This window comes from Salvelinus fontinalis, unplaced genomic scaffold, assembly GCF_029448725.1.
Source record: "Salvelinus fontinalis isolate EN_2023a unplaced genomic scaffold, ASM2944872v1 scaffold_1374, whole genome shotgun sequence".
NCBI lineage: Eukaryota > Metazoa > Chordata > Actinopteri > Salmoniformes > Salmonidae > Salvelinus > Salvelinus fontinalis.
The window spans coordinates 18,235-43,701 of record NW_026601583.1 but is presented as its reverse complement, the minus strand read 5'-3'; the positions used below and the strand labels follow the sequence as shown (position 1 = coordinate 43,701).

At 38.0% G+C, this 25,467-nt stretch overlaps 27 non-coding genes across 27 annotated transcripts; all 27 read right to left on the bottom strand.

Moving 5' to 3' along the window:
• Positions 1–836: 836 nt before the first annotated feature.
• On the bottom strand, positions 837–908 carry trnae-uuc (transfer RNA glutamic acid (anticodon UUC)). Its single transcript has one exon. It is a non-coding gene; the product is annotated as a tRNA-Glu (tRNA).
• An 810-nt stretch (positions 909–1,718) lies between these two features.
• On the bottom strand, positions 1,719–1,791 carry trnar-acg (transfer RNA arginine (anticodon ACG)). Its single transcript has one exon. It is a non-coding gene; the product is annotated as a tRNA-Arg (tRNA).
• Positions 1,792–2,096: 305 nt separating this feature from the next.
• On the bottom strand, positions 2,097–2,168 carry trnae-uuc (transfer RNA glutamic acid (anticodon UUC)). The gene has a single exon. It is a non-coding gene; the product is annotated as a tRNA-Glu (tRNA).
• Positions 2,169–2,978: 810 nt separating this feature from the next.
• Positions 2,979–3,051, bottom strand: trnar-acg (transfer RNA arginine (anticodon ACG)). Its single transcript has one exon. It is a non-coding gene; the product is annotated as a tRNA-Arg (tRNA).
• Positions 3,052–3,356: 305 nt separating this feature from the next.
• trnae-uuc (transfer RNA glutamic acid (anticodon UUC)) lies at positions 3,357–3,428 on the bottom strand. Its single transcript has one exon. It is a non-coding gene; the product is annotated as a tRNA-Glu (tRNA).
• An 810-nt stretch (positions 3,429–4,238) lies between these two features.
• trnar-acg (transfer RNA arginine (anticodon ACG)) lies at positions 4,239–4,311 on the bottom strand. Its single transcript has one exon. It is a non-coding gene; the product is annotated as a tRNA-Arg (tRNA).
• A 305-nt stretch (positions 4,312–4,616) lies between these two features.
• trnae-uuc (transfer RNA glutamic acid (anticodon UUC)) lies at positions 4,617–4,688 on the bottom strand. Its single transcript has one exon. It is a non-coding gene; the product is annotated as a tRNA-Glu (tRNA).
• An 810-nt stretch (positions 4,689–5,498) lies between these two features.
• trnar-acg (transfer RNA arginine (anticodon ACG)) lies at positions 5,499–5,571 on the bottom strand. The gene has a single exon. It is a non-coding gene; the product is annotated as a tRNA-Arg (tRNA).
• Positions 5,572–5,876: 305 nt separating this feature from the next.
• On the bottom strand, positions 5,877–5,948 carry trnae-uuc (transfer RNA glutamic acid (anticodon UUC)). Its single transcript has one exon. It is a non-coding gene; the product is annotated as a tRNA-Glu (tRNA).
• An 810-nt stretch (positions 5,949–6,758) lies between these two features.
• On the bottom strand, positions 6,759–6,831 carry trnar-acg (transfer RNA arginine (anticodon ACG)). Its single transcript has one exon. It is a non-coding gene; the product is annotated as a tRNA-Arg (tRNA).
• Positions 6,832–7,136: 305 nt separating this feature from the next.
• Positions 7,137–7,208, bottom strand: trnae-uuc (transfer RNA glutamic acid (anticodon UUC)). Its single transcript has one exon. It is a non-coding gene; the product is annotated as a tRNA-Glu (tRNA).
• An 810-nt stretch (positions 7,209–8,018) lies between these two features.
• On the bottom strand, positions 8,019–8,091 carry trnar-acg (transfer RNA arginine (anticodon ACG)). The gene has a single exon. It is a non-coding gene; the product is annotated as a tRNA-Arg (tRNA).
• Positions 8,092–8,396: 305 nt separating this feature from the next.
• trnae-uuc (transfer RNA glutamic acid (anticodon UUC)) lies at positions 8,397–8,468 on the bottom strand. The gene has a single exon. It is a non-coding gene; the product is annotated as a tRNA-Glu (tRNA).
• An 810-nt stretch (positions 8,469–9,278) lies between these two features.
• Positions 9,279–9,351, bottom strand: trnar-acg (transfer RNA arginine (anticodon ACG)). The gene has a single exon. It is a non-coding gene; the product is annotated as a tRNA-Arg (tRNA).
• Positions 9,352–9,656: 305 nt separating this feature from the next.
• Positions 9,657–9,728, bottom strand: trnae-uuc (transfer RNA glutamic acid (anticodon UUC)). Its single transcript has one exon. It is a non-coding gene; the product is annotated as a tRNA-Glu (tRNA).
• An 810-nt stretch (positions 9,729–10,538) lies between these two features.
• Positions 10,539–10,611, bottom strand: trnar-acg (transfer RNA arginine (anticodon ACG)). Its single transcript has one exon. It is a non-coding gene; the product is annotated as a tRNA-Arg (tRNA).
• Positions 10,612–10,916: 305 nt separating this feature from the next.
• Positions 10,917–10,988, bottom strand: trnae-uuc (transfer RNA glutamic acid (anticodon UUC)). Its single transcript has one exon. It is a non-coding gene; the product is annotated as a tRNA-Glu (tRNA).
• Positions 10,989–11,798: 810 nt separating this feature from the next.
• trnar-acg (transfer RNA arginine (anticodon ACG)) lies at positions 11,799–11,871 on the bottom strand. Its single transcript has one exon. It is a non-coding gene; the product is annotated as a tRNA-Arg (tRNA).
• Positions 11,872–12,176: 305 nt separating this feature from the next.
• trnae-uuc (transfer RNA glutamic acid (anticodon UUC)) lies at positions 12,177–12,248 on the bottom strand. Its single transcript has one exon. It is a non-coding gene; the product is annotated as a tRNA-Glu (tRNA).
• An 810-nt stretch (positions 12,249–13,058) lies between these two features.
• Positions 13,059–13,131, bottom strand: trnar-acg (transfer RNA arginine (anticodon ACG)). The gene has a single exon. It is a non-coding gene; the product is annotated as a tRNA-Arg (tRNA).
• Positions 13,132–13,436: 305 nt separating this feature from the next.
• On the bottom strand, positions 13,437–13,508 carry trnae-uuc (transfer RNA glutamic acid (anticodon UUC)). Its single transcript has one exon. It is a non-coding gene; the product is annotated as a tRNA-Glu (tRNA).
• Positions 13,509–14,318: 810 nt separating this feature from the next.
• On the bottom strand, positions 14,319–14,391 carry trnar-acg (transfer RNA arginine (anticodon ACG)). The gene has a single exon. It is a non-coding gene; the product is annotated as a tRNA-Arg (tRNA).
• Positions 14,392–15,578: 1,187 nt separating this feature from the next.
• trnar-acg (transfer RNA arginine (anticodon ACG)) lies at positions 15,579–15,651 on the bottom strand. The gene has a single exon. It is a non-coding gene; the product is annotated as a tRNA-Arg (tRNA).
• Positions 15,652–15,956: 305 nt separating this feature from the next.
• On the bottom strand, positions 15,957–16,028 carry trnae-uuc (transfer RNA glutamic acid (anticodon UUC)). The gene has a single exon. It is a non-coding gene; the product is annotated as a tRNA-Glu (tRNA).
• Positions 16,029–18,478: 2,450 nt separating this feature from the next.
• On the bottom strand, positions 18,479–18,550 carry trnae-uuc (transfer RNA glutamic acid (anticodon UUC)). Its single transcript has one exon. It is a non-coding gene; the product is annotated as a tRNA-Glu (tRNA).
• Positions 18,551–22,159: 3,609 nt separating this feature from the next.
• On the bottom strand, positions 22,160–22,231 carry trnae-uuc (transfer RNA glutamic acid (anticodon UUC)). The gene has a single exon. It is a non-coding gene; the product is annotated as a tRNA-Glu (tRNA).
• A 1,852-nt stretch (positions 22,232–24,083) lies between these two features.
• trnae-uuc (transfer RNA glutamic acid (anticodon UUC)) lies at positions 24,084–24,155 on the bottom strand. The gene has a single exon. It is a non-coding gene; the product is annotated as a tRNA-Glu (tRNA).
• Positions 24,156–25,467: the final 1,312 nt, after the last annotated feature.

Sequence of the window (25,467 nt, the reverse complement as noted above, 5' to 3'; positions counted from 1 at the left end):
ACTGCAGAGCAAGAAATGCAAACATGAAGTGTATTCAACGTTTAAAAAGCATTGTCAATTTTGAATCTACATAACATGTCACATTTCCTGAGGGAATACTTTTGTGTTGTGTGATACTGCTGCCAGGTAAAATCTGTTGTTACACAAGTGCATGCCAAATAATAAGGTTTCTATCCCATACCGGGAGTAGAACCTATGACACCTGTGCATACACCAGAAATCCTTACCGATAGACCATATGGGAAAAGACTTTCTTAAAAAAAACATCACAGACAAATCTATAAATGTTGAAATGATGCCTTTTGTAATTAATAGCTCCATTTTTTTTCTCAGAGATGTTTCGATGAAAAGTCCCATATAAAATCAGTCTAAAATGTGTTTGAAAAGAGAACAGCCAGACACAATGAAAAGTATACAGTATCATTCCCGGCTTGATTTCAATCAATTAAATATAGTGACGAGCCAGCCAGGAGTGGAACCTAGAATCTTCTGATCCGTAGTCAGACACGTTATCCATTGCGCCACTGGCCCCACAGACAAGCTGAAGTCAGGTCACTGCTAGAACAGTGTACACAGTCATAGCTTTTGTCAACGACAAGGTTCTTTGGTGTTCTGTTACAGATGCATATCTTCATTTGATCCTCCTGTTGTTGCATTAATTTTACTGCAGAGCAAGAACTGCAAACATGATGTGTATTCAACGTTTAAAAAGCCTTGTCAATTTTGAATCTACATAACATGTCACATTTCCTGAGGGAATACTTTTGTGTTGTGTGATACTGCAGCCAGTTAAAATATGTTGTTACACAAGTGCATGGCACACGACAAGATGTTCTTTCCCATACCGGGAGTTGAACCCGGGCCACCTGGGTGAAAACCAGGAAACCTTACCGCTAGACCATATGGGAAGACGTTTCCTTTAAAAAAACATCAAGGTCAAAACTATAAATGTTGAAATTATGCCTGTTGTAATTAAAAGCGCCATATTTTTTCTCAGAGATGTTGGGGAAAAGTCCCATATAAAATCAGTCTAAAATGTGTTTGAAGAGAGAACAGCCAGACACAATGAAAAGTATACAGTATTTTTCCCAGCTTGATTTTGGTCAACTAAAGACAGTGTTGATTCAGCCAGGATTTCAACCTTGAATCTTCTGATCTGTGTACACAGTCATAGCGTCTGTCACGACAAGGTTCCTTGGTTTTCTGTTACAGATGCATATCTTCATTTGATCCTCCTGTTGTTGCATGAATTTTACTGCAGAGCAAGAAATGCAAACATGAAGTGTATTCAACGTTTAAAAAGCATTGTCAATTTTGAATCTACATAACATTTCACATTTCCTGTTACTGAGGGAATATTGTTGTGTTGTGTGATACTGCTGCCAGGTAAAATCTGTTGTTACACAAGTGCATGCCAAATAATAAGGTTTCTATCCCATACCGGGAGTAGAACCTATGACACCTGTGCATACACCAGAAATCCTTACCGATAGACCATATGGGAAAAGACTTTCTTAAAAAAAACATCACAGACAAATCTATAAATGTTGAAATGATGCCTTTTGTAATTAATAGCTCCATTTTTTTTCTCAGAGATGTTGGGATGAAAAGTCCCATATAAAATCAGTCTAAAATGTGTTTGAAAAGAGAACAGCCAGACACAATGAAAAGTATACAGTATCATTCCCGGCTTGATTTCAATCAATTAAATATAGTGACGAGCCAGCCAGGAGTCGAACCTAGAATCTTCTGATCCGTAGTCAGACACGTTATCCATTGCGCCACTGGCCCCACAGACAAGCTGAAGTCAGGTCACTCCTAGAACAGTGTACACAGTCATAGCTTTTGTCAACGACAAGGTTCTTTGGTTTTCTGTTACAGATGCATATCTTCATTTGATCCTCCTGTTGTTGCATGAATTTTACTGCAGAGCAAGAACTGCAAACATGATGTGTATTCAACGTTTAAAAAGCCTTGTCAATTTTGAATCTACATAACATGTCACATTTCCTGAGGGAATACTTTTGTGTTGTGTGATACTGCAGCCAGTTAAAATATGTTGTTACACAAGTGCATGGCACACGACAAGATGTTCTTTCCCATACCGGGAGTTGAACCCGGGCCACCTGGGTGAAAACCAGGAATCCTTACCGCTAGACCATATGGGAAGACGTTTCCTTTAAAAAAACATCAAGGTCAAAACTATAAATGTTGAAATTATGCCTGTTGTAATTAAAAGCGCCATATTTTTTCTCAGAGATGTTGGGGAAAAGTCCCATATAAAATCAGTCTAAAATGTGTTTGAAGAGAGAACAGCCAGACACAATGAAAAGTATACAGTATTTTTCCCAGCTTGATTTTGGTCAACTAAAGACAGTGTTGATTCAGCCAGGATTTCAACCTTGAATCTTCTGATCTGTGTACACAGTCATAGCGTCTGTCACGACAAGGTTCCTTGGTTTTCTGTTACAGATGCATATCTTCATTTGATCCTCCTGTTGTTGCATGAATTTTACTGCAGAGCAAGAAATGCAAACATGAAGTGTATTCAACGTTTAAAAAGCATTGTCAATTTTGAATCTACATAACATTTCACATTTCCTGTTACTGAGGGAATATTGTTGTGTTGTGTGATACTGCTGCCAGGTAAAATCTGTTGTTACACAAGTGCATGCCAAATAATAAGGTTTCTATCCCATACCGGGAGTAGAACCTATGACACCTGTGCATACACCAGAAATCCTTACCGATAGACCATATGGGAAAAGACTTTCTTAAAAAAAACATCACAGACAAATCTATAAATGTTGAAATGATGCCTTTTGTAATTAATAGCTCCATTTTTTTTCTCAGAGATGTTGGGATGAAAAGTCCCATATAAAATCAGTCTAAAATGTGTTTGAAAAGAGAACAGCCAGACACAATGAAAAGTATACAGTATCATTCCCGGCTTGATTTCAATCAATTAAATATAGTGACGAGCCAGCCAGGAGTCGAACCTAGAATCTTCTGATCCGTAGTCAGACACGTTATCCATTGCGCCACTGGCCCCACAGACAAGCTGAAGTCAGGTCACTCCTAGAACAGTGTACACAGTCATAGCTTTTGTCAACGACAAGGTTCTTTGGTTTTCTGTTACAGATGCATATCTTCATTTGATCCTCCTGTTGTTGCATTAATTTTACTGCAGAGCAAGAACTGCAAACATGAAGTGTATTCAACGTTTAAAAAGCCTTGTCAATTTTGAATCTACATAACATGTCACATTTCCTGAGGGAATACTTTTGTGTTGTGTGATACTGCAGCCAGTTAAAATATGTTGTTACACAAGTGCATGGCACACGACAAGATGTTCTTTCCCATACCGGGAGTTGAACCCGGGCCACCTGGGTGAAAACCAGGAATCCTTACCGCTAGACCATATGGGAAGACGTTTCCTTTAAAAAAACATCAAGGTCAAAACTATAAATGTTGAAATTATGCCTGTTGTAATTAAAAGCGCCATATTTTTTCTCAGAGATGTTGGGGAAAAGTCCCATATAAAATCAGTCTAAAATGTGTTTGAAGAGAGAACAGCCAGACACAATGAAAAGTATACAGTATTTTTCCCAGCTTGATTTTGGTCAACTAAAGACAGTGTTGATTCAGCCAGGATTTCAACCTTGAATCTTCTGATCTGTGTACACAGTCATAGCGTCTGTCACGACAAGGTTCCTTGGTTTTCTGTTACAGATGCATATCTTCATTTGATCCTCCTGTTGTTGCATGAATTTTACTGCAGAGCAAGAAATGCAAACATGAAGTGTATTCAACGTTTAAAAAGCATTGTCAATTTTGAATCTACATAACATTTCACATTTCCTGTTACTGAGGGAATATTGTTGTGTTGTGTGATACTGCTGCCAGGTAAAATCTGTTGTTACACAAGTGCATGCCAAATAATAAGGTTTCTATCCCATACCGGGAGTAGAACCTATGACACCTGTGCATACACCAGAAATCCTTACCGATAGACCATATGGGAAAAGACTTTCTTAAAAAAAACATCACAGACAAATCTATAAATGTTGAAATGATGCCTTTTGTAATTAATAGCTCCATTTTTTTTCTCAGAGATGTTGGGATGAAAAGTCCCATATAAAATCAGTCTAAAATGTGTTTGAAAAGAGAACAGCCAGACACAATGAAAAGTATACAGTATCATTCCCGGCTTGATTTCAATCAATTAAATATAGTGACGAGCCAGCCAGGAGTCGAACCTAGAATCTTCTGATCCGTAGTCAGACACGTTATCCATTGCGCCACTGGCCCCACAGACAAGCTGAAGTCAGGTCACTCCTAGAACAGTGTACACAGTCATAGCTTTTGTCAACGACAAGGTTCTTTGGTTTTCTGTTACAGATGCATATCTTCATTTGATCCTCCTGTTGTTGCATGAATTTTACTGCAGAGCAAGAACTGCAAACATGATGTGTATTCAACGTTTAAAAAGCCTTGTCAATTTTGAATCTACATAACATGTCACATTTCCTGAGGGAATACTTTTGTGTTGTGTGATACTGCAGCCAGTTAAAATATGTTGTTACACAAGTGCATGGCACACGACAAGATGTTCTTTCCCATACCGGGAGTTGAACCCGGGCCACCTGGGTGAAAACCAGGAATCCTTACCGCTAGACCATATGGGAAGCCGTTTCCTTTAAAAAAACATCAAGGTCAAAACTATAAATGTTGAAATTATGCCTGTTGTAATTAAAAGCGCCATATTTTTTCTCAGAGATGTTGGGGAAAAGTCCCATATAAAATCAGTCTAAAATGTGTTTGAAGAGAGAACAGCCAGACACAATGAAAAGTATACAGTATTTTTCCCAGCTTGATTTTGGTCAACTAAAGACAGTGTTGATTCAGCCAGGATTTCAACCTTGAATCTTCTGATCTGTGTACACAGTCATAGCGTCTGTCACGACAAGGTTCCTTGGTTTTCTGTTACAGATGCATATCTTCATTTGATCCTCCTGTTGTTGCATGAATTTTACTGCAGAGCAAGAAATGCAAACATGAAGTGTATTCAACGTTTAAAAAGCATTGTCAATTTTGAATCTACATAACATTTCACATTTCCTGTTACTGAGGGAATATTGTTGTGTTGTGTGATACTGCTGCCAGGTAAAATCTGTTGTTACACAAGTGCATGCCAAATAATAAGGTTTCTATCCCATACCGGGAGTAGAACCTATGACACCTGTGCATACACCAGAAATCCTTACCGATAGACCATATGGGAAAAGACTTTCTTAAAAAAAACATCACAGACAAATCTATAAATGTTGAAATGATGCCTTTTGTAATTAATAGCTCCATTTTTTTTCTCAGAGATGTTGGGATGAAAAGTCCCATATAAAATCAGTCTAAAATGTGTTTGAAAAGAGAACAGCCAGACACAATGAAAAGTATACAGTATCATTCCCGGCTTGATTTCAATCAATTAAATATAGTGACGAGCCAGCCAGGAGTCGAACCTAGAATCTTCTGATCCGTAGTCAGACACGTTATCCATTGCGCCACTGGCCCCACAGACAAGCTGAAGTCAGGTCACTCCTAGAACAGTGTACACAGTCATAGCTTTTGTCAACGACAAGGTTCTTTGGTTTTCTGTTACAGATGCATATCTTCATTTGATCCTCCTGTTGTTGCATGAATTTTACTGCAGAGCAAGAACTGCAAACATGATGTGTATTCAACGTTTAAAAAGCCTTGTCAATTTTGAATCTACATAACATGTCACATTTCCTGAGGGAATACTTTTGTGTTGTGTGATACTGCAGCCAGTTAAAATATGTTGTTACACAAGTGCATGGCACACGACAAGATGTTCTTTCCCATACCGGGAGTTGAACCCGGGCCACCTGGGTGAAAACCAGGAATCCTTACCGCTAGACCATATGGGAAGACGTTTCCTTTAAAAAAACATCAAGGTCAAAACTATAAATGTTGAAATTATGCCTGTTGTAATTAAAAGCGCCATATTTTTTCTCAGAGATGTTGGGGAAAAGTCCCATATAAAATCAGTCTAAAATGTGTTTGAAGAGAGAACAGCCAGACACAATGAAAAGTATACAGTATTTTTCCCAGCTTGATTTTGGTCAACTAAAGACAGTGTTGATTCAGCCAGGATTTCAACCTTGAATCTTCTGATCTGTGTACACAGTCATAGCGTCTGTCACGACAAGGTTCCTTGGTTTTCTGTTACAGATGCATATCTTCATTTGATCCTCCTGTTGTTGCATGAATTTTACTGCAGAGCAAGAAATGCAAACATGAAGTGTATTCAACGTTTAAAAAGCATTGTCAATTTTGAATCTACATAACATTTCACATTTCCTGTTACTGAGGGAATATTGTTGTGTTGTGTGATACTGCTGCCAGGTAAAATCTGTTGTTACACAAGTGCATGCCAAATAATAAGGTTTCTATCCCATACCGGGAGTAGAACCTATGACACCTGTGCATACACCAGAAATCCTTACCGATAGACCATATGGGAAAAGACTTTCTTAAAAAAAACATCACAGACAAATCTATAAATGTTGAAATGATGCCTTTTGTAATTAATAGCTCCATTTTTTTTCTCAGAGATGTTGGGATGAAAAGTCCCATATAAAATCAGTCTAAAATGTGTTTGAAAAGAGAACAGCCAGACACAATGAAAAGTATACAGTATCATTCCCGGCTTGATTTCAATCAATTAAATATAGTGACGAGCCAGCCAGGAGTCGAACCTAGAATCTTCTGATCCGTAGTCAGACACGTTATCCATTGCGCCACTGGCCCCACAGACAAGCTGAAGTCAGGTCACTCCTAGAACAGTGTACACAGTCATAGCTTTTGTCAACGACAAGGTTCTTTGGTTTTCTGTTACAGATGCATATCTTCATTTGATCCTCCTGTTGTTGCATTAATTTTACTGCAGAGCAAGAACTGCAAACATGAAGTGTATTCAACGTTTAAAAAGCCTTGTCAATTTTGAATCTACATAACATGTCACATTTCCTGAGGGAATACTTTTGTGTTGTGTGATACTGCAGCCAGTTAAAATATGTTGTTACACAAGTGCATGGCACACGACAAGATGTTCTTTCCCATACCGGGAGTTGAACCCGGGCCACCTGGGTGAAAACCAGGAATCCTTACCGCTAGACCATATGGGAAGACGTTTCCTTTAAAAAAACATCAAGGTCAAAACTATAAATGTTGAAATTATGCCTGTTGTAATTAAAAGCGCCATATTTTTTCTCAGAGATGTTGGGGAAAAGTCCCATATAAAATCAGTCTAAAATGTGTTTGAAGAGAGAACAGCCAGACACAATGAAAAGTATACAGTATTTTTCCCAGCTTGATTTTGGTCAACTAAAGACAGTGTTGATTCAGCCAGGATTTCAACCTTGAATCTTCTGATCTGTGTACACAGTCATAGCGTCTGTCACGACAAGGTTCCTTGGTTTTCTGTTACAGATGCATATCTTCATTTGATCCTCCTGTTGTTGCATGAATTTTACTGCAGAGCAAGAAATGCAAACATGAAGTGTATTCAACGTTTAAAAAGCATTGTCAATTTTGAATCTACATAACATTTCACATTTCCTGTTACTGAGGGAATATTGTTGTGTTGTGTGATACTGCTGCCAGGTAAAATCTGTTGTTACACAAGTGCATGCCAAATAATAAGGTTTCTATCCCATACCGGGAGTAGAACCTATGACACCTGTGCATACACCAGAAATCCTTACCGATAGACCATATGGGAAAAGACTTTCTTAAAAAAAACATCACAGACAAATCTATAAATGTTGAAATGATGCCTTTTGTAATTAATAGCTCCATTTTTTTTCTCAGAGATGTTGGGATGAAAAGTCCCATATAAAATCAGTCTAAAATGTGTTTGAAAAGAGAACAGCCAGACACAATGAAAAGTATACAGTATCATTCCCGGCTTGATTTCAATCAATTAAATATAGTGACGAGCCAGCCAGGAGTCGAACCTAGAATCTTCTGATCCGTAGTCAGACACGTTATCCATTGCGCCACTGGCCCCACAGACAAGCTGAAGTCAGGTCACTGCTAGAACAGTGTACACAGTCATAGCTTTTGTCAACGACAAGGTTCTTTGGTTTTCTGTTACAGATGCATATCTTCATTTGATCCTCCTGTTGTTGCATGAATTTTACTGCAGAGCAAGAACTGCAAACATGATGTGTATTCAACGTTTAAAAAGCCTTGTCAATTTTGAATCTACATAACATGTCACATTTCCTGAGGGAATACTTTTGTGTTGTGTGATACTGCAGCCAGTTAAAATATGTTGTTACACAAGTGCATGGCACACGACAAGATGTTCTTTCCCATACCGGGAGTTGAACCCGGGCCACCTGGGTGAAAACCAGGAATCCTTACCGCTAGACCATATGGGAAGACGTTTCCTTTAAAAAAACATCAAGGTCAAAACTATAAATGTTGAAATTATGCCTGTTGTAATTAAAAGCGCCATATTTTTTCTCAGAGATGTTGGGGAAAAGTCCCATATAAAATCAGTCTAAAATGTGTTTGAAGAGAGAACAGCCAGACACAATGAAAAGTATACAGTATTTTTCCCAGCTTGATTTTGGTCAACTAAAGACAGTGTTGATTCAGCCAGGATTTCAACCTTGAATCTTCTGATCTGTGTACACAGTCATAGCGTCTGTCACGACAAGGTTCCTTGGTTTTCTGTTACAGATGCATATCTTCATTTGATCCTCCTGTTGTTGCATGAATTTTACTGCAGAGCAAGAAATGCAAACATGAAGTGTATTCAACGTTTAAAAAGCATTGTCAATTTTGAATCTACATAACATTTCACATTTCCTGTTACTGAGGGAATATTGTTGTGTTGTGTGATACTGCTGCCAGGTAAAATCTGTTGTTACACAAGTGCATGCCAAATAATAAGGTTTCTATCCCATACCGGGAGTAGAACCTATGACACCTGTGCATACACCAGAAATCCTTACCGATAGACCATATGGGAAAAGACTTTCTTAAAAAAAACATCACAGACAAATCTATAAATGTTGAAATGATGCCTTTTGTAATTAATAGCTCCATTTTTTTTCTCAGAGATGTTGGGATGAAAAGTCCCATATAAAATCAGTCTAAAATGTGTTTGAAAAGAGAACAGCCAGACACAATGAAAAGTATACAGTATCATTCCCGGCTTGATTTCAATCAATTAAATATAGTGACGAGCCAGCCAGGAGTCGAACCTAGAATCTTCTGATCCGTAGTCAGACACGTTATCCATTGCGCCACTGGCCCCACAGACAAGCTGAAGTCAGGTCACTCCTAGAACAGTGTACACAGTCATAGCTTTTGTCAACGACAAGGTTCTTTGGTTTTCTGTTACAGATGCATATCTTCATTTGATCCTCCTGTTGTTGCATTAATTTTACTGCAGAGCAAGAACTGCAAACATGAAGTGTATTCAACGTTTAAAAAGCCTTGTCAATTTTGAATCTACATAACATGTCACATTTCCTGAGGGAATACTTTTGTGTTGTGTGATACTGCAGCCAGTTAAAATATGTTGTTACACAAGTGCATGGCACACGACAAGATGTTCTTTCCCATACCGGGAGTTGAACCCGGGCCACCTGGGTGAAAACCAGGAATCCTTACCGCTAGACCATATGGGAAGACGTTTCCTTAAAAAAAACATCAAGGTCAAAACTATAAATGTTGAAATTATGCCTGTTGTAATTAAAAGCGCCATATTTTTTCTCAGAGATGTTGGGGAAAAGTCCCATATAAAATCAGTCTAAAATGTGTTTGAAGAGAGAACAGCCAGACACAATGAAAAGTATACAGTATTTTTCCCAGCTTGATTTTGGTCAACTAAAGACAGTGTTGATTCAGCCAGGATTTCAACCTTGAATCTTCTGATCTGTGTACACAGTCATAGCGTCTGTCACGACAAGGTTCCTTGGTTTTCTGTTACAGATGCATATCTTCATTTGATCCTCCTGTTGTTGCATGAATTTTACTGCAGAGCAAGAAATGCAAACATGAAGTGTATTCAACGTTTAAAAAGCATTGTCAATTTTGAATCTACATAACATTTCACATTTCCTGTTACTGAGGGAATATTGTTGTGTTGTGTGATACTGCTGCCAGGTAAAATCTGTTGTTACACAAGTGCATGCCAAATAATAAGGTTTCTATCCCATACCGGGAGTAGAACCTATGACACCTGTGCATACACCAGAAATCCTTACCGATAGACCATATGGGAAAAGACTTTCTTAAAAAAAACATCACAGACAAATCTATAAATGTTGAAATGATGCCTTTTGTAATTAATAGCTCCATTTTTTTTCTCAGAGATGTTGGGATGAAAAGTCCCATATAAAATCAGTCTAAAATGTGTTTGAAAAGAGAACAGCCAGACACAATGAAAAGTATACAGTATCATTCCCGGCTTGATTTCAATCAATTAAATATAGTGACGAGCCAGCCAGGAGTCGAACCTAGAATCTTCTGATCCGTAGTCAGACACGTTATCCATTGCGCCACTGGCCCCACAGACAAGCTGAAGTCAGGTCACTGCTAGAACAGTGTACACAGTCATAGCTTTTGTCAACGACAAGGTTCTTTGGTTTTCTGTTACAGATGCATATCTTCATTTGATCCTCCTGTTGTTGCATGAATTTTACTGCAGAGCAAGAACTGCAAACATGATGTGTATTCAACGTTTAAAAAGCCTTGTCAATTTTGAATCTACATAACATGTCACATTTCCTGAGGGAATACTTTTGTGTTGTGTGATACTGCAGCCAGTTAAAATATGTTGTTACACAAGTGCATGGCACACGACAAGATGTTCTTTCCCATACCGGGAGTTGAACCCGGGCCACCTGGGTGAAAACCAGGAATCCTTACCGCTAGACCATATGGGAAGACGTTTCCTTTAAAAAAACATCAAGGTCAAAACTATAAATGTTGAAATTATGCCTGTTGTAATTAAAAGCGCCATATTTTTTCTCAGAGATGTTGGGGAAAAGTCCCATATAAAATCAGTCTAAAATGTGTTTGAAGAGAGAACAGCCAGACACAATGAAAAGTATACAGTATTTTTCCCAGCTTGATTTTGGTCAACTAAAGACAGTGTTGATTCAGCCAGGATTTCAACCTTGAATCTTCTGATCTGTGTACACAGTCATAGCGTCTGTCACGACAAGGTTCCTTGGTTTTCTGTTACAGATGCATATCTTCATTTGATCCTCCTGTTGTTGCATGAATTTTACTGCAGAGCAAGAAATGCAAACATGAAGTGTATTCAACGTTTAAAAAGCATTGTCAATTTTGAATCTACATAACATTTCACATTTCCTGTTACTGAGGGAATATTGTTGTGTTGTGTGATACTGCTGCCAGGTAAAATCTGTTGTTACACAAGTGCATGCCAAATAATAAGGTTTCTATCCCATACCGGGAGTAGAACCTATGACACCTGTGCATACACCAGAAATCCTTACCGATAGACCATATGGGAAAAGACTTTCTTAAAAAAAACATCACAGACAAATCTATAAATGTTGAAATGATGCCTTTTGTAATTAATAGCTCCATTTTTTTTCTCAGAGATGTTGGGATGAAAAGTCCCATATAAAATCAGTCTAAAATGTGTTTGAAAAGAGAACAGCCAGACACAATGAAAAGTATACAGTATCATTCCCGGCTTGATTTCAATCAATTAAATATAGTGACGAGCCAGCCAGGAGTCGAACCTAGAATCTTCTGATCCGTAGTCAGACACGTTATCCATTGCGCCACTGGCCCCACAGACAAGCTGAAGTCAGGTCACTCCTAGAACAGTGTACACAGTCATAGCTTTTGTCAACGACAAGGTTCTTTGGTTTTCTGTTACAGATGCATATCTTCATTTGATCCTCCTGTTGTTGCATTAATTTTACTGCAGAGCAAGAACTGCAAACATGAAGTGTATTCAACGTTTAAAAAGCCTTGTCAATTTTGAATCTACATAACATGTCACATTTCCTGAGGGAATACTTTTGTGTTGTGTGATACTGCAGCCAGTTAAAATATGTTGTTACACAAGTGCATGGCACACGACAAGATGTTCTTTCCCATACCGGGAGTTGAACCCGGGCTACCTGGGTGAAAACCAGGAATCCTTACCGCTAGACCATATGGGAAGACGTTTCCTTAAAAAAAACATCAAGGTCAAAACTATAAATGTTGAAATTATGCCTGTTGTAATTAAAAGCGCCATATTTTTTCTCAGAGATGTTGGGGAAAAGTCCCATATAAAATCAGTCTAAAATGTGTTTGAAGAGAGAACAGCCAGACACAATGAAAAGTATACAGTATTTTTCCCAGCTTGATTTTGGTCAACTAAAGACAGTGTTGATTCAGCCAGGATTTCAACCTTGAATCTTCTGATCTGTGTACACAGTCATAGCGTCTGTCACGACAAGGTTCCTTGGTTTTCTGTTACAGATGCATATCTTCATTTGATCCTCCTGTTGTTGCATGAATTTTACTGCAGAGCAAGAAATGCAAACATGAAGTGTATTCAACGTTTAAAAAGCATTGTCAATTTTGAATCTACATAACATTTCACATTTCCTGTTACTGAGGGAATATTGTTGTGTTGTGTGATACTGCTGCCAGGTAAAATCTGTTGTTACACAAGTGCATGCCAAATAATAAGGTTTCTATCCCATACCGGGAGTAGAACCTATGACACCTGTGCATACACCAGAAATCCTTACCGATAGACCATATGGGAAAAGACTTTCTTAAAAAAAACATCACAGACAAATCTATAAATGTTGAAATGATGCCTTTTGTAATTAATAGCTCCATTTTTTTTCTCAGAGATGTTGGGATGAAAAGTCCCATATAAAATCAGTCTAAAATGTGTTTGAAAAGAGAACAGCCAGACACAATGAAAAGTATACAGTATCATTCCCGGCTTGATTTCAATCAATTAAATATAGTGACGAGCCAGCCAGGAGTCGAACCTAGAATCTTCTGATCCGTAGTCAGACACGTTATCCATTGCGCCACTGGCCCCACAGACAAGCTGAAGTCAGGTCACTCCTAGAACAGTGTACACAGTCATAGCTTTTGTCAACGACAAGGTTCTTTGGTTTTCTGTTACAGATGCATATCTTCATTTGATCCTCCTGTTGTTGCATTAATTTTACTGCAGAGCAAGAACTGCAAACATGAAGTGTATTCAACGTTTAAAAAGCCTTGTCAATTTTGAATCTACATAACATGTCACATTTCCTGAGGGAATACTTTTGTGTTGTGTGATACTGCAGCCAGTTAAAATATGTTGTTACACAAGTGCATGGCACACGACAAGATGTTCTTTCCCATACCGGGAGTTGAACCCGGGCTACCTGGGTGAAAACCAGGAATCCTTACCGCTAGACCATATGGGAAGACATTTCCTTTAAAAAAACATCAAGGTCAAAACTATAAATGTTGAAATTATGACTGTTGTAATTAAAAGCGCCATATTTTTTCTCAGAGATGTTGGGGAAAAGTCCCATATAAAATCAGTCTAAAATGTGTTTGAAGAGAGAACAGCCAGACACAATGAAAAGTATACAGTATTTTTCCCAGCTTGATTTTGGTCAATTAAAGACAGTGTTGATTCAGCCAGGATTTCAACCTTGAATCTTCTGATCTGTGTACACAGTCATAGCGTCTGTCACGACAAGGTTCCTTGGTTTTCTGTTACAGATGCATATCTTCATTTGATCCTCCTGTTGTTGCATGAATTTTACTGCAGAGCAAGAAATGCAAACATGAAGTGTATTCAACGTTTAAAAAGCATTGTCAATTTTGAATCTACATAACATTTCACATTTCCTGTTACTGAGGGAATATTGTTGTGTTGTGTGATACTGCTGCCAGGTAAAATCTGTTGTTACATAAGTGCATGCCAAATAATAAGGTTTCTATCCCATACCGGGAGTAGAACCTATGACACCTGTGCATACACCAGAAATCCTTACCGATAGACCATATGGGAAAAGACTTTCTTAAAAAAAACATCACAGACAAATCTATAAATGTTGAAATGATGCCTTTTGTAATTAATAGCTCCATTTTTTTTCTCAGAGATGTTGGGATGAAAAGTCCCATATAAAATCAGTCTAAAATGTGTTTGAAAAGAGAACAGCCAGACAGAATGAAAAGTATACAGTATCATTCCCGGCTTGATTTCAATCAATTAAATATAGTGACGAGCCAGCCAGGAGTCGAACCTAGAATCTTCTGATCCGTAGTCAGACACGTTATCCATTGCGCCACTGGCCCCACAGACAAGCTGAAGTCAGGTCACTCCTAGAACAGTGTACACAGTCATAGCTTTTGTCAACGACAAGGTTCTTTGGTTTTCTGTTACAGATGCATATCTTCATTTGATCCTCCTGTTGTTGCATTAATTTTACTGCAGAGCAAGAACTGCAAACATGAAGTGTATTCAACGTTTAAAAAGCCTTGTCAATTTTGAATCTACATAACATGTCACATTTCCTGAGGGAATACTTTTGTGTTGTGTGATACTGCAGCCAGTTAAAATATGTTGTTACACAAGTGCATGGCACACGACAAGATGTTCTTTCCCATACCGGGAGTTGAACCCGGGCTACCTGGGTGAAAAGCAGCAATCCTTACCGCTAGACCATATGGGAAGACGTTTCCTTAAAAAAAACATCAAGGTCAAAACTATAAATGTTGAAATTATGCCTGTTGTAATTAAAAGCGCCATATTTTTTCTCAGAGATGTTGGGGAAAAGTCCCATATAAAATCAGTCTAAAATGTGTTTGAAGAGAGAACAGCCAGACACAATGAAAAGTATACAGTATTTTTCCCAGCTTGATTTTGGTCAACTAAAGACAGTGTTGAGTCAGCCAGGATTTCAACCTTGAATCTTCTGATCTGTGTACACAGTCATAGCGTCTGTCACGACAAGGTTCCTTGGTTTTCTGTTACAGATGCATATCTTCATTTGATCCTCCTGTTGTTGAATGAATTTTACTGCAGAGCAAGAAATGCAAACATGAAGTGTATTCAACGTTTAAAAAGCATTGTCAATTTTTAATCTACATAACATTTCACATTTCCTGTTACTGAGGGAATATTGTTGTGTTGTGTGATACTGCTGCCAGGTAAAATCTGTTGTTACACAAGTGCATGCCAAATAATAAGGTTTCTATCCCATACCGGGAGTAGAACCTATGACACCTGTGCATACACCAGAAATCCTTACCGATAGACCATATGGGAAAAGACTTTCTTAAAAAAAACATCACAGACAAATCTATAAATGTTGAAATGATGCCCTTTGTAATTAATAGCTCCATTTTTTTTCTCAGAGATGTTGGGATGAAAAGTCCCATATAAAATCAGTCTAAAATGTGTTTGAAAAGAGAACAGCCAGACACAATGAAAAGTATACAGTATCATTCCCGGCTTGATTTCAATCAATTAAATATAGTGACGAGCCAGCCAGGAGTCGAACCTAGAATCTTCTGATCCGTAGTCAGACACGTTATCCATTGCGCCACTGGCCCCAGAGACAAGCTGAAGTCAGGTCACTGCTAGAACAGTGTACACAGTCATAGCTTTTGTCAACGACAAGGTTCTTTGGTTTTCTGTTACAGATGCATATCTTCATTTGATCCTCCTGTTGTTGCATGAATTTTACTGCAGAGCAAGAACTGCAAACATGATGTGTATTCAACGTTTAAAAAGCCTTGTCAATTTTGAATCTACATAACATGTCACATTTCCTGAGGGAATACTTTTGTGTTGTGTGATACTGCAGCCAGTTAAAATATGTTGTTACACAAGTGCATGGCACACTACAAGATGTTCTTTCCCATACCGGGAGTTGAACCCGGGCCACCTGGGTGAAAACCAGGAATCCTTACCGCTAGACCATATGGGAAGCCGTTTCCTTTAAAAAAACATCAAGGTCAAAACTATAAATGTTGAAATTATGCCTGTTGTAATTAAAAGCGCCATATTTTTTCTCAGAGATGTTGGGGAAAAGTCCCATATAAAATCAGTCTAAAATGTGTTTAAAGAGAACAGCCAGACACAATGAAAAGTATACAGTATTTTTCCCAGCTTGATTTTGGTCAACTAAAGACAGTGTTGATTCAGCCAGGATTTCAACCTTGAATCTTCTGATCTGTGTACACAGTCATAGCGTCTGTCACGACAAGGTTCCTTGGTTTTCTGTTACAGATGCATATCTTCATTTGATCCTCCTGTTGTTGCATGAATTTTACTGCAGAGCAAGAAATGCAAACATGAAGTGTATTCAATGTTTAAAAAGCACTGTCAATTTTGAATCTACATAACATTTCACATTTCCTGTTACTGAGGGAATATTGTTGTGTTGTGTGATACTGCTGCCAGGTAAAATCTGTTGTTACACAAGTGCATGCCAAATAATAAGGTTTCTATCCCATACCGGGAGTAGAACCTATGACACCTGTGCGTACACCAGAAATCCTTACCGATAGACCATATGGGAAAAGACTTTCTTAAAAAAAACATCACAGACAAATCTATAAATGTTGAAATGATGCCTTTTGTAATTAATAGCTCCATTTTTTTCTCAGAGATGTTGGGATGAAAAGTCCCATATAAAATCAGTCTAAAATGTGTTTGAAAAGAGAACAGCCAGACACAATGAAAAGTATACAGTATCATTCCCGGATTGATTTCAATCAATTAAATATAGTGACGAGCCAGCCAGGAGTCGAACCTTGAATCTTCTGATCCGTAGTCAGACACGTTATCCATTGCGCCACTGGCCACACAGAAAATCTGAAGTCAGGTCACTACTAGAACAGTGTACACAGTCATAGCTTTTGTCAACGACAAGGTTCTTTGGTTTTCTGTTACAGATGCATATCTTCATTTGATCCTCCTGTTGTTGCATGAATTTTACTGCAGAGCAAGAACTGCAAACATGATGTGTATTCAACGTTTAAAAAGCCTTGTCAATTTTGAATCTACATAACATTTCACATTTCCTGTTACTGAGGGAATATTGTTGTGTTGTGTGATACTGCAGCCAGTTAAAATATGTTGTTACACAAGTGCATGGCACACGACAAGATGTTCTTTCCCATACCATGAGTTGAACCCGGGCCACCTGGGTGAAAACCAGGAATCCTTACCGCTACACCATATGGGAAGACATTTCCTTTAAAAAAACATCATGGTCAAAACTATAAATGTTGAAATTATGCCTGTTGTAATTAAAAGCGCCATATTTTTTCTCAAAGATGTTGGGGAAAAGTCCCATATAAAATCAGTCTAAAATGTGTTTGAAGAGAGAACAGCCAGACACAATGAAAAGTATACAGTATTTTTCCCAGCTTGATTTTGGTCAACTAAAGACAGTGTTGATTCAGCCAGGATTTCAACCTTGAATCTTCTGATCTGTGTACACAGTCATAGCGTCTGTCACGACAAGGTTCCTTGGTTTTCTGTTACAGATGCATATCTTCATTTGATCCTCCTGTTGTTGCATGAATTTTACTGCAGAGCAAGAAATGCAAACATGAAGTGTTTTCAACGTTTAAAAAGCATTGTCAATTTTGAATCTACATAACATTTCACATTTCCTGTTACTGAGGGAATATTGTTGTGTTGTGTGATACTGCTGCCAGGTAAAATCTGTTGTTACACAAGTGCGTGCCAAATAATAAGGTTTCTATCCCATACCGGGAGTAGAACCTATGACACCTGTGCGTACACCAGAAATCCTTACCGATAGACCATATGGGAAAAGACTTTCTTAAAAAAAACATCACAGACAAATCTATAAATGTTGAAATGATGCCTTTTGTAATTAATAGCTCCATTTTTTTTCTCAGAGATGTTGGGATGAAAATCCCATATAAAATCAGTCTACAATGTGTTTGAAAAGAGAACAGCCAGACACAATGAAAAGTATACAGTATCATTCCCGGCTTGATTTCAATCAATTAAATATAGTGACGAGCCAGCCAGGAGTCGAACCTAGAATCTTCTAAACCGTAGTCAGACACTTTATCCATTGCGCCACTTGCCCCACAGACAAGCTGAAGTCAGGTCACTCCTAGAACAGTGTACACAGTCATAGCTTTTGTCAACGACAAGGTTCTTTGGTTTTCTGTTACAGATGCATATCTTCATTTGATCCTCCTGTTGTTGCATGAATTTTACTGCAGAGCAAGAACTGCAAACATGAAGTGTATTCAACGTTTAAAAAGCCTTGTCAATTTTGTATCTACATAACATGTCACATTTCCTGAGGGAATACTTTTGTGTTGTGTGATACTGCAGCCAGTTAAAAAATGTTGTTACACAAGTGCATGGCACACGACAAGATGTTCTTTCCCATACCGGGAGTTGAACCCGGGCCACCTGGGTGAAAACCAGGAATCCTTACCGCTAGACCATATGGAAGACATTTCCTTTAAAAAAACATCAAGGTCAAAACTATAAATGTTGAAATTATGCCTGTTGTAATTAAAAGCGCCATATTTTTTCTCAGAGATGTTGGGGAAAAGTCCAATATAAAATCAGTCTAAAATGTGTTTGAAGAGAGAACAGCCAGACACAATGAAAAGTATACAGTATTTTTCCCAGCTTGATTTTGGTCAACTAAAGACAGTGTTGATTCAGCCAGGATTTCAACCTTGAATCTTCTGATCTGTGTACACAGTCATAGCGTCTGTCACGACAAGGTTCCTTGGTTTTCTGTTACAGATGCATATCTTCATTTGATCCTCCTGTTGTTGCATGAATTTTACTGCAGAGCAAGAAATGCAAACATGAAGTGTATTCAACGTTTAAAAAGCATTGTCAATTTTGAATCTACATAACATTTCACATTTCCTGTTACTGAGGGAATATTGTTGTGTTGTGTGATACTGCTGCCAGGTAAAATCTGTTGTTACACAAGTGCATGCCAAATAATAAGGTTTCTATCCCATACCGGGAGTAGAACCTATGACACCTGTGCGTACACCAGAAATCCTTACCGATAGACCATATGGGAAAAGACTTTCTTAAATAAAACATCACAGACAAATCTATAAATGTTGAAATGATGCCTTTTGTAATTAATAGCTCCATTTTTTTTCTCAGAGATGTTGGGATGAAAAGTCCCATATAAAATCAGTCTAAAATGTGTTTGAAGAGAGAACAGCCAGACACAATGAAAAGTATACAGTATTTTTCCCAGCTTGATTTTGGTCAACTAAAGACAGTGTTGATTCAGCCAGGATTTCAACCTTGAATCTTCTGATCTGTGTACACAGTCATAGCGTCTGTCACGACAAGGTTCCTTGGTTTTCTGTTACAGATGCATATCTTCATTTGATCCTCCTGTTGTTGCATGAATTTAACTGCAGAGCAAGAAATGCAAACATGAAAGTGTATTCAACGTTTAACCTGTCTAGGATCAGCGTGGCGCTAGCGGCACTCCCCCCCCCCCCCCACTGAAAAACCAGTGCCGCGAAATTCAAAAAAAATATTTTTTTAAAATATTTAACTTTCACACATTAAAGTCCAATACAGCTAATGAAAGACACAGATCTTATGAATCCAGTCAACATTTCCGATTTTTAAAATGTTTTACAGGGAAGACACAATATGTAAAGATGTACATCTATTACCTAAAAAACACATTAGCATATTCCACCATCTTTTATTTGTCCACCAACACCAGTAGCCATCACCAATTCGGCTAAACTAAGATATTTATAGCCCCTAACCAACAAAAAAACTCATTAGATGACAGTCTGATAACATATTTATGGTATGGGATAGGTTTTGTTAGAAAAAAGTGCATATTTCAGGTATATGGCATAGTTTACAATTGCACCCACCATCACAAATGGACTAGAATAATTACAATGAGCAACGTGTTTACCTAACTACTAATCATCAAACATTTCGTAAAAATACACAGCATACACGAATCGAAAGACACAGATCCTGTGAATACAGACAATATTTCAGATTTTCTAAGTGTCTTACAGCGAAAACACAATAAATCGTTATATTAGCTTAGCACATAGCAATTAGCAGCCCAGCATTGATTCTAGCCAAAGTGAGCGATAAAAGTCAACATCGCCAAAAGATATTAATTTTTTCACTAACCTTCTCAGAATTCTTCCGATGACACTCCTGTAACATCACATTACAACATGCATATACAGTTTGATCGAAAATGTTTATATTTAGCCACCAAAATCATGGTTAGACAATGTGAAATGTAGACAAGCTGGTAAAGAAAACGTCCTTGCGCCACTTAGACAGTGATCTACTCTTATACATAAATACTCATAAACGTGACTAAAAAATATAGGGTGGACAGGGATTGATAGACAATTTAATTCTTAATACAATTGCGTTATTACATTTTTTAATTTATCCTTACTTTTCAATACAGTTTGCGCCAAGCGAAGCTACGTCAAAAAACATGGCATCCTAAGCCACTAAAATGTTTCGACAGAAACACGATTTATCATAATAAAAATGTCCTACCTTGAGCTGTTCTTCCATCAGTATCTTGGGCAAAGGATCCTTTCTTGGGAGAAATCGTCTTTTGGTGGAAAGCTGTCCTCTTGCCATGTGGAAATGTCAACTACGTTCGGGATGAACTGAAAAGCGTGACCAACTTTTCACATCGTTGCAAAAATAAATGTCCCAAAATCGCACTAAACGGATATAAATTGCTATAAAACGCTTTAAATTAACTACTTTGTGATGTTTGTAACTCCTATAACGAGTGAAAAGATGACCGGAGAAATATAACAGGCTAAACTAACGCTTGGAACAGGAGAGGGTCGGTGTCTTCCACGCGCGTTACGCAGCAAGAAAAGACTTGCTAGCTAAAGGTTTTTTTCATTTGTAGGGCCTGTGAACGAGCAATCGAGCCCGTTGGAATCGTCATCACGTAAAGGCATCCAGGGGAAGACGTAAGAAGTGTCCGTATAGTCATAGCAATGACAGTGCCCGTTTAAATGACTTCAGAAAAGTGGCCAACGTTTCTCAAATCTGACTCCATGTCAGGGAAATTGCTGTAGAATGGGCTCTGTTCCACTTAGAGACAAAATTTCAACTCCTATAGAAACTATAGACTGTTTTCTATCCAATAATAATAATAATATGCATATTGTACGATCAAGGATTTTGTGGGAAGCCGTTTAAAAAATTAGCCACATTAGCATAAATAGTCTAAACAGCGCCCCCATCCCCAACAGGTTAAAAAGCATTGTCAATTTTGAATCTACATAACATTTCACATTTCCTGTTACTGAGGGAATATTGTTGTGTTGTGTGATACTGCTGCCAGGTAAAATCTGTTGTTACACAAGTGCATGCCAAATAATAAGGTTTCTATCCCATACCGGGAGTAGAACCTATGACACCTGTGCGTACACCAGAAATCCTTACCGATAGACCATATGGGAAAAGACTTTCTTAAAAAAAACATCACAGACAAATCTATAAATGTTGAAATGATGCCTTTTGTAATTAATAGCTCCATTTTTTTTCTCAGAGATGTTGGGATGAAAAGTCCCATATAAAATCAGTCTAAAATGTGTTTGAAAAGAGAACAGCCAGACACAATGAAAAGTATACAGTATCATTCCCGGCTTAATTTCAATCAATTAAACATAGTGACGAGCCAGCCAGGAGTCGAACCTAGAATCTTCTGATCCGTAGTCAGACACTTTATCCACTGCGCCACTTGCCCCGCAGACAACCTAAAGTCAGGTCACTCCTAGAACAGTGTACACAGTCATAGCTTTTGTCAACGACAAGGTTCTTTGGTTTTCTGTTACAGATGCATATCTTCATTTGATCCTCCTGTTGTTGCATGAATTTTACTGCAGAGCAAGAACTGCAAACATGAAGTGTATTCAACGTTTAAAAAGCCTTGTCAATTTTGAATCTACATAACATGTCACATTTCCTGAGGGAATACTTTTGTGTTGTGTGATACTGCAGCCAGTTAAAAAATGTTGTTACACAAGTGCATGGCACACGACAAGATGTTCTTTCCCATACCGGGAGTTGAACCCGGGCCACCTGGGTGAAAACCAGGAATCCTTACCGCTAGACAATATGGGAAGACATTTCCTTTAAAAAAACATCAAGGTCAAAACTATAAATGTTGAAATTATGCCTGTTGTAATTAAAAGCGCCATATTTTTTCTCAGAGATGTTGGGGAAAAGTCCAATATAAAATCAGTCTAAAATGTGTTTGAAGAGAGAACAGCCAGACACAATGAAAAGTATACAGTATTTTTCCCAGCTTGATTTTGGTCAACTAAAGACAGTGTTGATTCAGCCAGGATTTCAACCTTGAATCTTCTGATCTGTGTACACAGTCATAGCGTCTGTCACGACAAGGTTCCTTGGTTTTCTGTTACAGATGCATATCTTCATTTGATCCTCCTGTTGTTGCATGAATTTTACTGCAGAGCAAGAAATGCAAACATGAAAGTGTATTCAACGTTTAAAAAGCATTGTCAATTTTGAATCTACATAACATTTCACATTTCCTGTTACTGAGGGAATATTGTTGTGTTGTGTGATACTGCTGCCAGGTAAAATCTGTTGTTACACAAGTGCATGCCAAATAATAAGGTTTCTATCCCATACCGGGAGTAGAACCTATGACACCTGTGCGTACACGAGAAATCCTTACCGATAGACCATATGGGAAAAGACTTTCTTAAAAAAAACATCACAGACAAATCTATAAATGTTGAAATGATGCCTTTTGTAATTAATAGCTCCATTTTTTTTCTCAGAGATGTTGGGATGAAAAGTCCCATATAAAATCAGTCTAAAATGTGTTTGAAAAGAGAACAGCCAGGCACAATGAAAAGTATACAGTATCATTCCCGGATTGATTTCAATCAATTAAATATAGTGACGAGCAGGCCAGGAGTCAAACCTAGAATCTTCTGATCCGTAGTCAGACACGTTATCCATTGCGCCACTGGCCCCACAGACAAGCTGAAGTCAGGTCACTCCTAGAACAGTGTACACAGTCATAGCTTTTGTCAACGACAAGGTTCTTTGGTTTTCTGTTACAGATGCATATCTTCATTTGATCCTCCTGTTGTTGCATTAATTTTACTGCAGAGCAAGAACTGCAAACATGAAGTGTATTCAACGTTTAAAAAGCCTTGTCAATTTTGAATCTACATAACATGTCACATTTTCTGAGGGAATACTTTTGTGTTGTGTGATACTGCTGCCAGGTAAAATCTGTTGTTACACAAGTGCATGCCAAATAATAAGGTTTCTATCCCATACCGGGAGTAGAACCTATGACACCTGTGCGTACACCAGAAATCCTTACCGATAGACCATATGGGAAAAGACTTTCTTAAAAAAAACATCACAGACAAATCTATAAATGTTGAAATGATGCCTTTTGTAATTAATAGCTCCATTTTTTTTCTCAGAGATGTTGGGATGAAAAGTCCCATATAAAATCAGTCTAAAATGTGTTTGAAAAGAGAACAGCCAGACACAATGAAAAGTATACAGTATCATTCCCGGCTTAATTTCAATCAATTAAACATAGTGACGAGCCAGCCAGGAGTCGAACCTAGAATCTTCTGATCCGTAGTCAGACACTTTATCCACTGCACCACTTGCCCCACAGACAACCTAAAGTCAGGTCACTCCTAGAACAGTGTACACAGTCATAGCTTTTGTCAACGACAAGGTTCTTTGGTTTTCTGTTACAGATGCATATCTTCATTTGATCCTCCTGTTGTTGCATGAATTTTACTGCAGAGCAAGAACTGCAAACATGAAGTGTATTCAACGTTTAAAAAGCCTTGTCAATTTTGAATCTACATAACATGTCACATTTCCTGAGGGAATATTTTTGTGTTCTGTGATACTGCAGCCAGTTAAAAAATGTTGTTACACAAGTGCATGGCACACGACAAGATGTTCTTTCCCATACCGGGAGTTGAACCCGGGCCACCTGGGTGAAAACCAGGAATCCTTACCGCTAGACCATATGGGAAGACATTTCCTTTAAAAAAACATCAAGGTCAAAACTATAAATGTTGAAATTATGCCTGTTGTAATTAAAAGCGCCATATTTTTTCTCAGAGATGTTGGGGAAAAGTCAAATATAAAATCAGTCTAAAATGTGTTTGAAGAGAGAAAAGCCAGACACAATGAAAAGTATACAGTATTTTTCCCAGCTTGATTTTGGTCAACTAAAGACAGTGTTGATTCAGCCAGGATTTCAACCTTGAATCTTCTGATCTGTGTACACAGTCATAGCGTCTGTCACGACAAGGTTCCTTGGTTTTCTGTTACAGATGCATATCTTCATTTGATCCTCCTGTTGTTGCATGAATTTTACTGCAGAGCAAGAAATGCAAACATGAAGTGTATTCAACGTTTAAAAAGCATTGTCAATTTTGAATCTACATAACATTTCACATTTCCTGTTACTGAGGGAATATTGTTGTGTTGTGTGATACTGCTGCCAGGTAAAATCTGTTGTTACACAAGTGCATGCCAAATAATAAGGTTTCTATCCCATACCGGGAGTAGAACCTATGACACCTGTGCGTACACCAGAAATCCTTACCGATAGACCATATGGGAAAAGACTTTCTTAAATAAAACATCACAGACAAATCTATAAATGTTGAAATGATGCCTTTTGTAATTAATAGCTCCATTTTTTTTCTCAGAGATGTTGGGATGAAAAGTCCCATATAAAATCAGTCTAAAATGTGTTTGAAGAGAGAACAGCCAGACACAATGAAAAGTATACAGTATTTTTCCCAGCTTGATTTTGGTCAACTAAAGACAGTGTTGATTCAGCCAGGATTTCAACCTTGAATCTTCTGATCTGTGTACACAGTCATAGCGTCTGTCACGACAAGGTTCCTTGGTTTTCTGTTACAGATGCATATCTTCATTTGATCCTCCTGTTGTTGCATGAATTTAACTGCAGAGCAAGAAATGCAAACATGAAAGTGTATTCAACGTTTAAAAAGCATTGTCAATTTTGAATCTACATAACATTTCACATTTCCTGTTACTGAGGGAATATTGTTGTGTTGTGTGATACTGCTGCCAGGTAAAATCTGTTGTTACACAAGTGCATGCCAAATAATAAGGTTTCTATCCCATACCGGGAGTAGAACCTATGACACCTGTGCGTACACCAGAAATCCTTACCGATAGACCATATGGGAAAAGACTTTCTTAAAAAAAACATCACAGACAAATCTATAAATGTTGAAATGATGCCTTTTGTAATTAATAGCTCCATTTTTTTTCTCAGAGATGTTGGGATGAAAAGTCCCATATAA